General features: G+C 34.1%; 1 protein-coding gene across 1 annotated transcript in view; it reads right to left on the bottom strand.

Annotated features, from left to right (window-relative positions):
• The window catches only part of LOC116345078 (heparan sulfate glucosamine 3-O-sulfotransferase 5), a 77193-nt gene extending 59634 nt beyond the window's left edge, over positions 1–17559 (bottom strand). Inside the window, exon 1 of the mRNA XM_031774124.1 lies at positions 14885–17559. The gene's annotated coding sequence lies outside the window, so the exon portion shown is untranslated. The remainder of the gene's footprint in view (positions 1–14884) is intronic.
• Between the last annotated feature and the right edge of the window lie 1236 nt (positions 17560–18795).

Below are 18795 nucleotides of genomic sequence, written 5' to 3'. Positions count from 1 at the left end.
TCTATTCGTTTTTAATGTAATTGCTTGTTGAAGTTGTTGACTGTGTCTCAGTGTTTGTGGGTTCGTCGGCAATAAATGCGAACAATTACAAAAATCCAACCGATCAAACCTCAGACAGAAAATAGAGAAGATGCACTCCACCATATTATCACGTGCACACAAGATTATCTTTTTATTGTACAACAAATTATCAATTGCATAACATAAATACAACAAACTTGACAGAAATGGTTTGCATGCATGGTTGTGGGTGTATGTTTTTGTTTGATTTTCGATGAAAATGGAATAACGATAATCTACTACTCCAAAATTGTTGACTCATTCATCAATTGTAAATCGTATTTGCGTGTATGTTCAATTTTCCAAATGCAGTCGTGCCTCGAATTCATTCAATATGCTGTCTCTCTATCTCAATCACTGTTGATATTTTTGATTTTATTTTCATTGCGATGCAATTTTATACGTTACGGTCGCTCTCTCTCTCTCTCTCTCTCTCTCTCTCTCTCTCTCTCTCTCTCTCTCTCTGTATGTCTCTTTGTCTGCTCTTGCTTTGGCACAATCTCACGTACTTCTATTCCACCGTACGCTATCCAATTCTCTTTGTGCATTCATTGAAATGATAAAAGGAAGCGAAAACTAAATCGCGCCACAATCAATCGAAACCCCATTTGAAAGCATACAATAGCACCAATAAAATTGCGCAAAGCAACTCGATTGATGAAGATGATGATGATTTTATTTTGATGCTTTGCTGCCATGTTCTTCGATTCTTATGCCCAGACTGTTCTTTTTGAGTTTTGTGGTTATCTAAATGCGCATCGTATTCTCACGCGCAATTTGCGGTCAAAGTTTTTCCAAATAGAGCGGAAGCACATACAAAAAGTATAGAAAACTTTTAATATTCCCATGGTATTGTCGTAAATTTTTATTAGTGCTTCAAAGTCATCGAAATAACAAAGCGCACATTATATAGTGTGCGTGTGTGTGTGTGTGTGTGTGTGTGTGTGTGAGGGACTGAGGGTGCCATCATACACAACTTACACAACCTTAGGCACATTGTATAAAAAAGTAATTGAACATAATAGAAGAGCAAACGATATATATATAGAGAGAAGTATTAAAAAAGTTTCAGTAAGAGCATCGATACAGTCATAATGTAAAAGTTTTATTTTGGATTCTATTGAATTGGTTTAGTTTCTTGTGTGGAAATTTTCACTGCCGCGTCACCTTATACATTATAGTAGGTCCACAGAGCGGTGGGTCTTCAGCAAAATGTGAATAATTCAGGAAAAAACCCAAATCGTCTGACCACGACTGTACGAGTTGATCTGGCGTCATCCCAAATTCTAACGCTAAAATTCGACGCCGCTTTTAAACATTTGATTTGTTTAATTTGACATTTCATTGTTTTTGTATTGCTAAATATGGTTTTTTAATGTAAAAAAGCAAATTATGACATTTTATGTCATTCAAGTCATGCAAATTGTTGATATATACTTGAAGTAAAAGGAGATGGAGATGGCTAGATTTATTTCCACGAATATATTTCTAACATTTATTTACCTGCGACTAAAATCAAATATTACGCGCCAGGTCTCACGTCGCGATTTTCAAAATAAAAATGTCTGATAATCAAATCTAACACTTGGAGAGATTTCGTTGCAGTTCGTCGATTTTGCTATTGTGCGCTACTGTTGGTTGATTCGATCCGTTTTGTTATATAAAATTCACAACATTTGAATTATTCACGCCTATGATCAAATATTGATTTTATGTTGCGTAAGTTGTCTACCAACGTCAATTTTTATCTAATTTTAACTGTTCCGTGTCGACAACCTGCTCGTTTTACATTGTGTTTGCCAGCGACACAACACACAAACATTCCGTTTGTTTCCACAACATTTTTCTCTCTCTCTTCGTATTTTTTTCTCTCTCAACCAATTAACTGAAATGTGAGCATTGTGTGCAAAATTCGTCACGCTTCTTGACGCATTGCTTGCAAGATATGCCCATTTTAACTTCTTTTTTTGGAAATATACATTTGGTTGTTCAGCAGGGAAATGTTTTTATGATGACTTCGACATTAACACACATTTTTCGACTTTTTCTTTCTTTGTTTGGTTGCCGAGTATAAGATATATATATAAAAAAAGGCAAAAGCGAAAAATATTGTGTCAAAAATGGAATTGAATAAATTGAATGTGTTGCGAAACGGTCATAAGGAGCGAAAAAGAATCAGAAAGTTTGATAAAAATCTTTCGACAATTGCCTTCATCGGCAGACAGAATAATGGCATTTCGAGGTGGCCGCCGAATTCAAAGCATGTCCGGACGTTGCAGCTAAATAATAATAAAACATCCATCAACAGTATGCTAAAAATTATTTGCGACGTTATTTGAACGCTTATTTTGGCCTTGGAACAGACTTAACTTAACAACAATTTCAACTGTTGTTTGAAGTTAATCAAGTAAAATATGGTCAATTTTTCATTTTACTCAAATAGTAATTGGCTTGGCTCGTTCTAAACACGAGAGAAGAAAAAATAATAACAAAGAACATATTTGTTGCCGACGAATAATTTTTTATTCACTTTGACTGTGATTTCTTTTTTCATTTTCGCCCCTATGGTAAAAGGTTCGCCCGCTTAATGTTGTTTGAAATAATTTTTGTGCAAGGTCGTGTACTCCAATTATCCTTTGTATTTGAGTATAGACATTTTTTTTCTTCAGAGAACAGTCACTGAATCATAATGCAAATATTGCGGTGCTTTGTAAGTCTGTCGAAAACAATAATCAACGGATTAATTAGTTTCAAACTTTAGCTTATCTTTTGTTTTTTTTCACCCCATTCTCTTCTCTACCCCTTTTTTCACCAACTTTTTGCAAAAAAAAATTTCACTTCATGATTCGGCATTCAAAAACGAAGACATCTCAGGATCCAACGCAATCCTGTCCTTCTCTCTTTGTTTTTAGCGCTGACTCGTTCCTTTCCATATACAGTCATTCGCTTTGGAATCATAAATCATATTGTTTTATCGCCGCGAAATCATTTTATTTTGAAAATTTACCAAAATTAAATATCGTTTTACATTGGGGAATCATAACAACCAACGCACAATAAAAACGAAACAAATACACACATATATGCCCCGAAACAATTTTCAGGCTGTAGAGAAACAGACAAAGTTTGGTGAAAATTATGTGTGGAATTAAATGTCTTGAAGTTTTGAAATGAAAACTTAACCCAGACATTGTTGTTGACAACAGTCTGGAACCAAAAAAAAAAAATGGTATTGTTGTTTTATTCGACGATCTACAAAAACAATTTTTGCTTTCTCGAATTGGACGAGAATAAAAAAATGATAATCAAAATGAAACTCAATTATCCATATTTAATCTACTAATAACATCGAAAAATACATTTTCTATATAAATAAGTTCAAATGCAAACATAAAACCGGTTGTTATTGTTGCCAGCTATGTTTTTGTTGTGCTTGAAGCTTTTTATTGATTTTCGATTCGATTATTGGTGAGAAAACTCGACGAAATTGATGTACAGACTACAGGTACACAAAACATATCATTTTGAAGTCTGATTACATAAACACACACACTTCTACGTACTACGAGACTAAAACATTCAATCATATTGCTTGTATATTAACGCCGATCGCATGCATATTGAACTTGTACTATAATATTATCATTTTTTCCTCTCTATTTGCCTCTGCTGTTGTTGTTTTTATTGATGAATCATCATCGAATTTGATTTTATTAGCGCGTCAATATCAATAATGTTCGATTAATGATTTATTTTATATCATCATCGTTAAATCAATCGCATTGGGTCCGGAGTGCGTAACTTGATGATTACAAAGCATAGAAACAAAATGAAAAACAACCGATAAAAATAACGCACAAATAAAACAACTACAGCACAAATTCGGTGCCTGTTCACCTGACAACAGTAGCAACGTGCCCGACAGACTCAGATCAAATTCAAATCAAAGCAACTCAAACACAAGATTTCCAATGAACCGAACGTTGAGGTTTGAATTGGCAATCGATTAGTTTTGTTCGTTTGGTTGCGCGAATTGGCGTTTACAGATCACGTTACCATATATATGATTGATGTGTAAACATTTGCGCTAAATTCATCAAAATTCTCAACAGCAGCAGCAACAACAACAATAAGCCAAACACACCAAATCGTGTGATAGCATACACACTAATTTGCGTTTTGATTGTGCGTTTAAGTAGCTTAGATATACTTTTTTTGGTTTATTATTGTTCGTCGACATCCCGAAATAATAATGTTTGCATATGTTATGCGAAATTGATCCATATACCGTAATGTGTGTTTGCAACCGTCCGCCCTCCACTTTATCGGCTGCATCGTCAGCATAAAATCATATCATAAAATTGAAGTGAATTTTGTGGCCGTATATAAATTTAAGCTATTAGTATCAACACGATAAAGCGAAGAAGAGAAAAAAAAACCACACAACAACGGAAAATTACACTCTCTCACATATTTATATTGTATTTGTTTCCCCAAACGAATGTTTTTTCGTTCGAAAGCAAATGGGAATGGGGTGGTACTATTTTGCGTACATCAAAACCAAAAATAGTTCAGTGTGTATATGATGTGCAAAACGGGCTCAAACGAAATGAGTTCGAGTGAAATTCGAAATGTTTCGGTAATTTCTTAGTTCAAAAATTTCTCGAAATACAAGTACGCGTCACATGCATGCTCTATTTATTCAACTGCAGATAAAACGATACAAACAATAAAATTTCATGGCACCGGAACAGAAGCAAATGAATTTGAAAGAAAAATTGCCGCCCGAAATAGTTGACTACCAGTCGAAAATACAAAAAAAAAATGAAAAAAAATCATAGATTTTGTGGTGCGATACGAAGAATTAACATTTATTTGTTGAATGGCAAACACAACAGCGGAGCAAGCAAACAATACATATACGATTAAATGTAGCACGTCTCTTAACTACTCATACTCGCGATAAAAATGGAAATGGCGTTGTTATTTATGACACTTCTTTTTTTTGCTTTTCGTATAATACACCATCGTTTGGTTTGGTGATTTGTTTTTTGATTATATATGCTGCCAGCTCCCTCTTTCTCGCTCTCCCTCTCTATCTATCTCTCCCCTTCATCAACTGCTCTCATTTATAATCATGAATTTTGCGCTCTCATGCACTCATATTTGTACCCACATTTCACGCTGATTTTTGATTGGATTGTTGGCCATCAAATGTGCTGGTTATTGCTTTTGTGCCATGGAATGTTATAGGTGAAAATTTGTCTGCTTCATTTAATAGATTAATGCTTTTTGGTCTCAACAAAAAAAATGCTGTGGTTTGATGCGCACTACATACAACTCCGATTTCTCTCTCTATGTTTTTTTGTCCCTATCTCCACCCTTCTCACTGTATATATTTTTCAATGTTCAACGATTGTTTTTATTCTCTTTTGTGGTAATTTCCTATATCAAAAAAAAAAACCAATTTGATAATAAACACAAAACACCAATATTAGTAGACTGGCAAGAGAATATCCTCATCCCCTGATCATTGCATACTCACGCGATCGACCGGACGAATATGTGAGGTCATAGGGGAATAACGAGAAAGAGGCAATGAAGAAAAAAATACAGAATACATAAATCGTATCAAAAACACTTAAACGCATAAAAATCTGAATTCACAAATTATATCAAAAGTTGAGCGATTACATGGAACGGTATTCATGTAAAATGCAAATTATCGTCGCCGTTTTATCAATGCACTAATTGTGATTGATGTTTGGTGAAAGCGTTTTGTTAGAACGTACTGAATAATGTCAATATATCCTGAGATGCGATGGAATTTGATGACTTAAACAGATTTTGTTTGTCATTTCTCGATTGATCAATCATATCATACACAAATATATTCGAATATTGGTTTCCATCTTATTGAAATAAAATTTCACTTCTCCCATATAATAATAGATGCACCGACAAATTATTCACAAACCAATTGTTGGTATTTTAGCAATTTCACATCCGTAAATTAGTTTATCTAATAAATTCATAAGCTAAATGTTACAAGATTAATCGCGATGTTAAAGCAACTACACGCACGACCAACACTTTTCGCTTTAGTTTGGTCTTTCGATGTCATTGATGGTTGCATGTGGTTTTGTTATCATTATTCATTAACCAATTTAATATATATTTGTCGTTTCGCTCTTTTCGAATGAACCGCGTCTAATTAAGTGAATTTAAATTGCAAATTGAAAATAAAAAGACACGTCACTTTACTATATTTGCAATGCTCGATGAATGCAGATGAAGCATTGAAGATTTGTCTCGTTTCGAGCTCCAAATGCGCGAATTTATGCATCGTCGAAAATTAGATTTGTCAATGGCTATAGTACTGACCCACACTTCACGCGCTCTTTCTTTCTCTCTCTCTCTCTCTCTCTCTCTCTCTTGGTTTAATTCTATTGTTTAATATTTGCTTTCGTTTTTACCACAATGTTTGTTCACTGATTTGTCATATTTGCTCACTGATTTTCTAGTTTGAATGCAATTGTGTAGCGAACGCGATGAAATTAATTGACTTAAGTTGACATTCTGACTTTTGTCTCTCTCTCTGTGTGTGTGTCTGTGCGCACAATTACCGACATTCAGAATGAACGACTTTTCATACTCGATTAATTAATTGAATGTGGGCGATCTGCTAAAATCTATGATCATAACATTATTTTGGCTCCATACACATGTCAAGTGTGTTTGTTTGCGCAACAGTTCAGCAAGCAATATAGCAACACGACAAAAATCGAAATTTGAAGCTCTTAAAGTGACAACAACTTTAACAATATTTTGATTATTTATGTTTAGAGAAGATTCATATGTTCGGTCTTTTTTCAGTTTCATTTCGACAATTTAATATTCATAAATCTAAGCACAAAGCACACTCAGTAGGTATCTATTGAATAACATGCAGTCAGCCTTTGTCATTTATTCACTCGAGGTGGTGGTCATGTTTTTAGCACTGTGGGAAACGAATAGTAAAAAAAAATATGGCCATTTCATCCATGAATATTTTCACAGTCATTGACCATTAAAAGCCACACGACAATAATATCCATAAAATAGCGAAATGGAATGTGATTACAAACAACCACCAAATATTCGAAAATTTGAGTGGATATTTTGATATGAAGCACATCATTTTTATAGATTTATCTGAAAAAAAAACTTTACACTGAAAAATGAATTTCAATTTGTACTCGATTTCAATGATACAGTTGGGTTGCTAAAATCGATTTTTTTTTTCAAATTGTTGGACTGGTATGTTAAGTGATCTATTTCAGCATTGTTTGAATAATTTCGTTTGGTTGATCGGATAATTTAGGTAAATTAAAAAAAAAAAACTCAGAAAATCACTTATTCTTCTTCTGCACATGTTATAGCCAATAACACAAAACGTTCGATTAGCTCAAATCCATCCAGGTTGCCACGTTGATTAAACAATAAATAATAGCACAGAAATGTCACAACGCCAAAAAGCACTTAAATCTCAATGTGCATTATGTACCCGTTGAAATTGGCGTGAATTATATCAATATTTACATGCTTGAGAAATGGACTTCACTGGATAAATTGCATTTATCATTTTACAAAATCACATCTAAGACTGTCATTACATGTATACATCGCTTGATCTAGCCAAAAAGTGTTAGATATCAGTAGCGTAGTCCCGAAAATTCAATTTCCAAATGATGCAATACTTAGTTAAACGCGAAGCTGTGTCAAAAGTTATTTGTATGACATTATTATTAATTGAATGCTGACACGGTAATTTAAATATTGACACATACACCGTATACAAAATTGTTCACATGTGATGATATTTTTGTGTTCAACTGTTTTGTATTCAACGAGACTGAGAATTGCGTGATTGTGCATGCGAAAAGGATTCGAATAAATTTGATATTTTCGGTATTTGAAAATTTCAATCATGAGTGCGTCTACATTTCTTCGAAGACCAATTGAACGAAAAAGATAGAAACGAGCAATGCAACAAAATTATGGTTATGACATGAAAGAGAATGAATTGAATGTGAATTTTTTTGATTTGAATAGATGAAGACGTCGTCAATATTTTTGAATAAATCGCAATTTTCGGTGGAAGTGAGTTGATCTTATTTTTTATTTTCTTATTCATATCGTTTGTTTTTTTTTTTGGGTTTCAGGCGGTGCTAAAGTCAAGCCCAAAGCAAATACGTTTTTCATCAAACAAATACAGAAGCGTTTTTTTTTTCTCAATTATTTCGATTTTGAAATTTGCTCCTCTATATTTCCACACGAATAAACTGTTTGCCGTAGGTGTGTGGTAACGAATGAAGAGATTTCAAACAGAGAACCATTCGAAGAACATGTGAGTGTGTGTGTGTGGGAGAAAGCATGTTCGGTTAAACATTGGTTCGTTACAAAAGATGGACAACAAAAACACAAGGAATTACGTTCTTTTCAACATACACACTATCTCTCATGCTTTCTATTTTTCTCTGATCCATACAATCCATACAAAGTTATACTTTGGTATATACATTTATCTTATCGATGTTGTTGGTTTATGATTATGGTGCTTCTATTTCTGACGAAACGATGCAACGTTTGATTCTCATTTGCTCTCTTGACTCTTTGGCACTGATAATGTTTTGAAGTGGATTTCTCGATGTTTTCCTCCATTCATACATGTTTCACCATCAACAAAATTGATCACATGAAGCCATTTCGTTCGATTTGTGTTGCCTATAATGTTTGATAGATTCTTTAGTTTCCGGTGTGCTTTTTTGTGTTTATTGAAATGAATGAACCGATGGAACCGCCCCTCATCCCGCAATCAAAAAATTTCCATCCAACGAATAGCAAATTGATGATGTCGGTAAATTGATATCTGTCCAATTCAGAGAATATACAATATTTTGTTTAAATAGCACCATTCAGCGTATACATTGATGTTGGTTTGTTTCGAATAATCAATTAGGAAGAGATATCGAGAGCATCAAAACAATTGAAGACCAAATGAATCGGCTTACAAAACCATTGCAATTTTTATTCAATTAACCACATTTTCAACCAATTTGTTATTAATGTCTTTGTCGTTTTTGTTTCGTTTCACTTTCCCATTGCCATTTGAGTGATCTCCACCGATTCAATCTCAATCCCATTGGGATTTATTTTGAGCGATTTATAAATATATTTTCTAGATGAATGATGTGAATGTTTTTTTTTTATTCATCCTCCCTTTTTTTGTAAACGTGAAAAACGTAATTGAGTCGTAATGGGCTTGTACGGTAAAAGAAACACTATGCACAGAATGCTATATCATTATGGGAATAATATTGCGTTTAATTTCAATTTAATCTCTTTTGATTCTTCATATTATTGTATTCATTCTCTGTTTTTTTTTTCTGTGCTGTCTCGCCTCATCATACTCATCTCTCGTGATTACGACTGAATCAATGGACCCTTCGTCTGTTAATAAAGCCATGGTTGAATGGCACATTCAAACATTCCCCTTAAGCTCCCTCGCTCACTTTTAAATTTCAATCCCACGAACAATCTAGCCACGTACGGAAAAATTATGTATAGATAAGCCATTCTCTCTTGATACCGCACCTATGCTGCTGGTGGTGCTGCTTTTTTTTTGCTCCGACACAGAAAAAAGAAAACTTTTCACAAAGCATTCGAAGCAATGAAATTAAATTTTCAAGTTGAATTTTCCAGAGGATAAGCGTTATAATTTATGATATATTCATTTGCATTGTTTTTGATTAAATGAATGAACATTTCATAGCACGGAAGCATTTCCGTGAAGGCGTTATTTTCATTTACAACATTTGAGCTTTCCATGTGGAATTCAAAGAGTGTGATATGTTACCACAAGTGGGAGTCAATGAATGCCTTGACTTGGCTTTTGTAAGTGCCACCGTTCGCAACAATATCTTTCTCATTCGAAACCAAAAAAAGAATATATATACTTCTATATCAAATGTTCGTTTGATTTTCATGTGAACGGCATGACGGTATACTATTATCGAGATACAATCGTGTTTGGAAATTTGCCATAATATTTTCTTATAATTGTCTATCTTTTCATTTAAGTCCAGACATAGACGCTCACTAAATATTATGGAAAGCGATTCTTTAGTTTACGCCGGCGAGACTGAAAAACTGAAAATGGAACAGGTTATTTCAATTAGCATTCCAAATTAATTTACATACCCATAGGCTTCATTGAAATTTCTATAAAACAAACCATTACTAAAATTGCTTGTATACCGATTTCAATGGCGGGTTTACATTGTAATTAGAATTTGGTTCAACATTTACTTTATAGTCGAGACAGTGTCGATTTGAATATGTCTTTTGGTTTGGCTTACAAAAGGATGGCAAAAGATTACGAAAAACCGTCAAATCATTATTATTTTATAGACTACAGAAATGTGTCTATGTAGAGATAAAAGCGTTGCATTTCGGAAAATACATTCTATGTACTGTATACGTCGGCATCAGGTGTTAGTTGTCTAATGCGTGTATGTGCGTTCAAGGCATTTTCGTTGATTTTAATCGAAATTGGATTTGTTGATTCTAACAACATATGCAATTCAATTAAAATACATTTTATTTTATTTTATTTGTTGAATTCAGTGCTGAACGGAACAAATATAAATATAAATTCAAAAATGTTTCGAGTAAAATCAAAATGTACACACAACAATGTTGGTTCGGAAATTAATTCAACATAAGCTCTTCATATTCGATACAAATACCATTGCATTTGATTTTCCTCTCTTTCTCTCTCTTTTGTTCTCTATTTATTTCAGTCGAACGTAGCGATCGGAATGATAGTGCAAATTGCCAAACCAATCAATGTGTTTACAACATGGAAATTTAGGTAAATGACTTTATGATGCAATTAATTTGAAAAGGAGCCTATCAACTGCAATTATTTGGGTTTTGTTAATTAAAAGCGCAACATTTTTGGTCATTTGACTCTACAAATCAAATAAACTTTTATATCAAACAAATTTCAATGGACAAACTCGAAATATATGCGGTTTGCATATTACAAATCATATCGAATGAGATCATCGAAAAGTATTCATTAAATGAACTGTACACACAAATGACAACTAACCTCAATATGAACAAAAATTGACATAAAACTCAATTTATCCGAAGTCTCAACCGTTTTGAGATAAATTTTAGTATGCATTTTTTCCGCTCAAATGCCAAAGTGATATATGTTAAGCACTTAAATATTTGAGCGGAAAAAATCTGAACTAAAATTTATCCCAAAAACGGTTGAGACTTCGGATAAATTGAGTTTTATGTCAATTTTTGTTCATATTGAGGTTAGTTGTGATTTGTGTGTAGAGGGCCATTTTGGCCATACAACGAGAGAAATATTTTCTATATAAAAACAACTCAAAATATATGGTTCAAATGCACATTTATGTAATCCACGTTATGTGAAACTGAAGAAATGTTTGTTTAATAAATTCTATTTATCTGGTTATGTGAATGTTTGGTGTTGGTTAAATTGTTCTTCCATTATTTTGTCAACGTATAAATGATTGCACGGCTCTTGTGCAAATTGAAAATGAAAATAGTATCGAATAGTTTTATGACATGACAAAATAATCTCTTGAATGAACAAAGGATCCACTTTCCGTCAGGTAATCGTTATATTGAATGTTAGCCGGAATTGAATCCATTCAAAGCTTTCGATCCCAATCGTTGAGTTAGATGCTTTTTTTTAAACACTTGCACCACTTTATTTGATTGTTGCGGTTTATAAAGTTGCGAAACAAATGACAAACACAAAGTGAAAGTGAAGAGACAAAGAGTAAACAATTGAATAAGAGAATATTTTGTAAATGACAACGCTTCTATGTAAACTGATATCATTGTAATCATCAACATTGCCTTTGTAAAGCAACACATTGTCGAGGCATATACTTTTTAAAGAAAAAAGAAGAGAGAGAGAGACAGTGACTTCCGAACAAAAGGAAATCCGATTTTCATTTGACCGCACTTGACATTATTCAGTTGTGTTCAAAAGCACCGTACTCGATCTATCAATACGACTAACATTGTTAAAAACAAATAAAGACAGTTCCAATGACATTCTTTTTTGGCTCAATATCTTTGGTTCGTTTTGAAATTATAGAGGTGGGGAAGAGATTGTCTACGTACAAATCGAACACAATGCATTTGGATGGTTCGTAACTAAAATGTGAATGAGAAAAAGGAAGAAGGAGAAGGAAAGAGAGAGAGAGGAATGTAAAGTGAATCACTATTGGTTGATGGCGGTGAGTATTTTCAGCAAGTGTGTTAAATAGCGTGCCGTCTATAGGAAAATCGTATTCATCGTATACGATTGTGTCAAATATCGTGTACACGATCGAAGCAATAAAACGTGATGGAAAACGAATAACATTTTCGAAAATGTTTCGTTTATATCGTTCTTCCGTTCCGGTTTTTTTCGAAGAATTCCCTGCGTTGCGTGAATAAAACGCAAAAGCTTCTCTCTCTCTCTCTCTCTCGATAAATTAAATCTATTTTCTATTCAGCATAGCGAACGATTTTCGATTGTATTTGCTGTTTGTACATTTGATTTTACGATGTAATAATAAGGGTTGTCTATGTCATCCTATTGATATTTGTGTATGTGTGTGAATATGTTGAATAGAGTCAGTTTTATCAGGCTGTGTCCACATTTTTCTAAAAATCTTTTCACATCTTACGCAATCAAAAACGCGCGCACGTGTGTGTGTGTGGTTTTTTTCTCTTATTTTGTTAAAAAAATAATTGCAATTCATCGCCGTGAGTGAGATGGGATAGGAGAATTTTTGTATCAATTCGTTCACACATTGTCAAGCATTTCGTTTAGATTTTGAAAGAATGAATGAATAAAAAAAGTACCGTATACATATTCTTTCATTCGAAAGAGAATGGGATATATATATATATATATTTTTGGTGATATAGTGTTGATTTTATCAAGTAAGGCTATGATGCATACACGGTAGCAATGCCAAAACTAAATGATGTTAATGACTTGTTGTTTAGCTTCGGTTTAAGATCAATAAATCTTCGTTTTCTGAGCACACATCTCTTTTTTTCTCTCAGCGCCTATCCATCGTGCTAAACGCATCAGGAAAACGTGCAAAAGTATTCAGTCATCGTGTTGCTGAACAATGTACCAAGTATAGATAAAGTGGATGAAACAACAATAACAACATCACCGATATTTGTTTCGCTGCTGTTCGCAAATCAAATGTTACAATAGACAAACTGTGATATAATAGATGGATATAAAATTTTATGCCATTCAACCAGTTCTCAAGTTGAATTTGTATGTGTGTGTCCGCTCCAAAAGCAATCAATGGCACTAACTGAAATACATATAATACTCGAACGGGCAAAACGGGATGAAGAAAATTTCAAATTGTTGTGCGATGGATATGAGTATAAGCTAGGTATAGAGTATAATGTGTGTCAAAGTGATAAAGGAGCTCAATGTTGATTTTTGATAGAAATACAATGTGTGTGTGCTCTTTCTCTCACCCTAAACGAACTGGACGGGAGGGATATAGGTTTTGCACATCACGCGCGTTTCTTCACGCGCGACGCATCACCACATTCAATACACGCGGATAGTATAAATCCAGCATTGCTGTGTTCATACACTGTATAAAAAGCGTCGTCACAATATGAACAACCATTTCGAAAACTATACAAAAGCATTTTGTTTTATGAAGTCGCATTCTTTATACACATCGTCATTCTATTCTTTTCTTCTTCGTTTCTTTGTTGTTGTTGTTGGGTTCGGACTATAATGATGTGCTTTTTTTTCACTGACTCTATCTTTTTGACGAAGAAGTGGCTATTTTCGGTAGAAAACAAGCAAAGAAACATTTATGCTCACATTATCTGGATCCATAAAAGGGAACGAATATTTTTTTGTTGTGTGTGTTCATTCTCATTTATCGTCATCGTTTTCTTTCGTTCCTCATTTATTCAATAAATAGGCAACAATGCCAAGGAACACCAAGCACACATATTGCTCCATTGAGTTTTCGCTCTTTCACTCTCACGGTTGAAAAGAAGAAGTACTTCGTACGATGTTCGTCTTCTTCTTCTCTATTTTTTTTGTTACTTTTCTATCTGCTCGATTGTTCGATGTTCCGACGATTTTTCTTTTTAACTTTTCGAGGGTGGTTGTCAGAGAATTTCTCGTGATATTTTGTTTTAGACATTGTTTGCAAAGTATTTTCTCTCTTCTCAACTTGGTTATAAATATATATAGTTTGCGAAAAGATGTCACATGGATTTTCTATTTAATGTAATTCTCCTGATGATGATGATGCCTCACGAATCGATTTGATGGGGCGATTTGATGGGGATATCAAATTTTGCGACAAACGGTAGCATAAAATAAAAAATCGTATTTAAACGATTTACCAACAAAAAAAAGTTGCTTTCAACAACTCCAATGATTCTTAAATTGAGTTTTCATCTTTGCTTCAATGAAGTGCTGCTCTTTTTGTTTAAAAAAAATGTTGATATATTTTTTTAAAAATCTGACAGACAAACATGAATACCATTAAATTACTAAATTCATAAATTAATTGAATGTGAAGAATGAATCAAAACCGTACAATTATTTAATGTTCATTTTTCGATGGAACGTTCCAATTCGAAAATCTCGGCTAGCGCGGCTTCAAAATAATTAAATGTTCGAAATAAAGTGCGAGAGAAAAAAAATGTCATCGAAGATGAATTGATTTGTGCTTACCTTCAATTTCATGTGTGCCGATCACAACAAGTTGCAAAATGTTGTAGTTCCAGTTTGTGTAGTCTACGGTGATTATATTTCTATAATTGGCGTTTGAAAGTTGAGCCGCATTGTGTCGATATCATCATCGTTGTCGTGTCTACCAATGAACATTGCCATTCATCGTTGATTTGTTCCAAATTGTAAAAGCAACGCCCGAACAGCACGATATACAATTTTCATTCGATTTGTTATATTATTATTTTTCTCTTTTTTTTTCGTACACTATATATTTATATGAAGACGCTTAATTTTAGCCGCACAATAATGTTAACTAATCGCATTTGATCTGTCATTTGATACTTAACATAATATATTTTCCATCGTGAAATGAACACATAATTCATTTGAATTCATGTCTTTAAGGTCGTATGTATATATACAACAGCACAAACGGTGTGTATGTAGAACGCGATATGTTATGAATGTATGTGTTAGAGAATTTGACGTTAAAATGCTAAACGGTTTTTGTTGGTGGTGCTGTTGTTGTTTTGGTTTCTGTTTTTTTTTTTGCTTGACAACGTACTGAATTCCCTGTTGCGATCCGATTCGCTTTCTTTTGCGTTTGAAGTTTTGTTTTTGTTAGTTTGTTTGCACGCACATCTAATTCAAATTAAGTAATGGCACAAAGCACGTGAATATAAAGACAATCAATGTAATTATATTCAGGCAAGCGTATGTATGTGCTGATATGTTTGTTAAATGATATGTATATTGTTGAAGGTACTCTTTATTGAACTTACAACCAATGTTCACACATTCGTGTTTTCAATGGGGTCCCGACGAAGTAAAAATGGATGCGTTTCGGAACCGGACATATAACTGATATCAAAAGCGTTCCGATTTTCTCTCTCACCTATCACTCAATCAAACAAAATATTCATCTACGAGGGTGGCCTTCTGTGTAGTTATTGACAAGCCGCTGCCAAAATTGTATTAAAATTATGACGTGTATGATTCTCTCTTGTCAAATACGCTATCAATATTACCTTTTTTGTGAATTGGATAATACAATCAATTTTTCGGTGATTTTGTATTGATTTCTACACAGTATGAGTGTGTGGTTCGTTTTATATCGTTCACAAATGTGATAGTTTTGTTTGAATTATCCAAAAAAACAGCTAACACCACGATATCACCGATTGACGAACTCTGTATGTGGTTGTTTAGTGGATTTAATTCGTCAGTCTCCGTCGTTCTAACGGGGCAGCAATTAAAACTGAATTAGTTTCTCGTCTCGCTTTATTTCCGTTGGCGATTGGTTTTTCGTGATAAATTGCAAATATGGTGTTGGGTTTTTTCTTTTGTTTCAGTTTTGAATACACTTTTTTGCTATGGGGGTGATTTTTTCTTGTTCTTGTTTTTTTCTATTGCATTTGGTTGTGGTTTGCTATAGCGAAAATTTGCTAATGTAAATCCGATGAATAATTGATTAGTTTTTTCGTAATTTGCGTAGATTAACACCGCCGCTGCTTTACAAACCGTATTCTCTTCTGTCTCTTATTTTGTTCAAAACTACATATGGTTATTTGTTGTTTGTTGTTCTGGTTATTCGGCAAAAAATTTGAATGAATATGCGATATGAGGAATTTTGACACATCGCATTTGTCAGGCCACATATTCACAAGCACATGATCAATCGTCGAACAAGGAGATATGCATCATGACCTCCTTGCTTTTTGTCGGTTATTATTTAGATTTGGTACGTGTGTGTGTGTGTGCTATGAACTTACATCATTCGGGGCACGCTTTCGAATACAAACACAAAGCGCCGTTTGAATACTCAATTGATACACGTTGTCAGTATGCACATGATCCTAATGAACGAGCGCGCCTTTTTTATTCAGTTCATTCGCTGCAATTCGCTTCAAATTAATACAATTGAAAACAATAACACAGACACTGATCTTTTTGGCAACAAACGAAGCAGCAAACAAAACAATCGAAAGTAAATCTGTACGAAAAGTCAATAAATAAATGATTTTCAGCCAATGTTTCAGTTTTGTTTCATCATTTTTTGTTCATGAACTTTATTCGTGCACTGGTTTTGGTCTTGTTGTTGTTGCCTACTGCTGCTGACAAAATTCGCGTTTGTCAGAGCACATTTCGCTTTATAGTGTGCGTTTTATATATACCGTTTTTGAGGTGTTTTTCCCTCCCACCAACGATACCAAAAAAAAACTTTCAAATTTATTTGTTATTCCGATTAACAAGGATTGATTTTGATTTGTTTACACATGAAAAAAAAACCAATTCTATGTCGAAATGGAGCAGAATAAAAAGTTTGCTTGCCAATGAAAAACACAAAATATAAATAATCCGCACCACTCATACACTCACAGTTTGAAAATGGTTTTAAAACGAAAAGAGAAACCCGAGTTATTATAACATTTCACAGGACCATTTTATACAACACAAATAAGAAAATCACCAGGTTGAATAAAATACAATTTTTGTATTTAATAATTTTACGGTTGCTGCTAACTGTTGTTGTTGCTATTCTTGTCTGTTGACAATTTGATTTGGATGCTAAGTAGTGTACACAACAAATGAATTTAAAACAAAGTTAAAACAAGTGAGTAGAAATTATGAAAATCTATGAAAATCATCCACACACCAACAACATCCAACACGGTCACGACTCGTTTTAGAAATGCGCTGCCATACCGAAAATGGACGTGCTTTTCTATCAGTTTCAATGCTAAGCGAACAAACACTTACAACAATACACCAATACTCATATATAAAGCGCGCACGCTACAACCACATTGATAACCAAAAAAAAGAAGATATATATGACAGAAGCACAACGGTGTACACGTTACTCGACGAGGTCGTATCATCATTTTGCTTAAGAGCATTGATGAGTGCATGTATTGTGTATGGAAATGTGTGTGTGCGCTCCTATTTGCATGTGAGTGTAAATATGGAAAAAGCACACCGCTACTACACTTATACATTGATATGGCTTTTGGCGCAATATCCACGGAAACAAATTTTACCCTCCACTCGCCAATTTTATCAACACTTGACTACGCTTTCCAACACACAAGCTTCAGCCAAGGGATAATGTGTGCACAAACACGTATCTTTACCGTTGCACAGTGTGCGTTACGACATAACTCACTGTCAATAACTACGAAAAGGGATGTATATTCACTCACATTTATGCCAATGTAATGGTGAATAAGATTTACACTTGATGCAAAAGCCAATCCATTTGTATGGCACAGCAACCAGTGTCCGCATTTGTGTGCTTTATACGACATACAGTTCAAATGGATTCGTTTTACTACGAATCTCGTATGCTCCAAACTACTACTCCTGTACAATACTCGATTGAACTGAAAAGCTTTCCACACACTATACGCGGGAAATTCTGTCGGTTTGTGTCTCGGTCGCAGAGAGAGAGAGAGAGAGATGGAGCGTCAGTTTTGGTCACATGCTTTCATTCAAACTTTTACAATGGCATTTGCATGTGTATCCGCTTCATTGTGTATCCATATTGGTCATTGTTTGTTTTCGTTACAACACGAACAATTTGTACACGCTTAATATTATTTTAACTCACACTGCATGCCACATTTGTATGAGAACGAAATTATTCATTGGTTTACTGCGACTGCGCATACATCCTATCTGCACTTATTGCTTTCATGGTTCTCACTGTTGATGTGATGATTGTTATACACATTGGTCGGTCGGATGGTCGGTTGAACCTGACTCTGGTGCTCTATGCTCTCTCTTTTTTTCTCTATCTGTCTATCACTTGTTTGACTTGGTGTGGAATTACGAAACAAAAACATACCCATCGTTGTCAAGCGAAACCATTTCATGCACATATATATCTATCGAATTGATTCCGAAAAAGA

Source organism: Contarinia nasturtii, unplaced genomic scaffold, assembly GCF_009176525.2.
Source record: "Contarinia nasturtii isolate CC-2019 unplaced genomic scaffold, AAFC_CNas_1.1 Cnas_scaffold_1240, whole genome shotgun sequence".
NCBI classification, from domain to species: domain Eukaryota; kingdom Metazoa; phylum Arthropoda; class Insecta; order Diptera; family Cecidomyiidae; genus Contarinia; species Contarinia nasturtii.
Note: the sequence above shows the minus strand (reverse complement) of the source record. Positions and strands in the feature narration are given on the sequence as shown.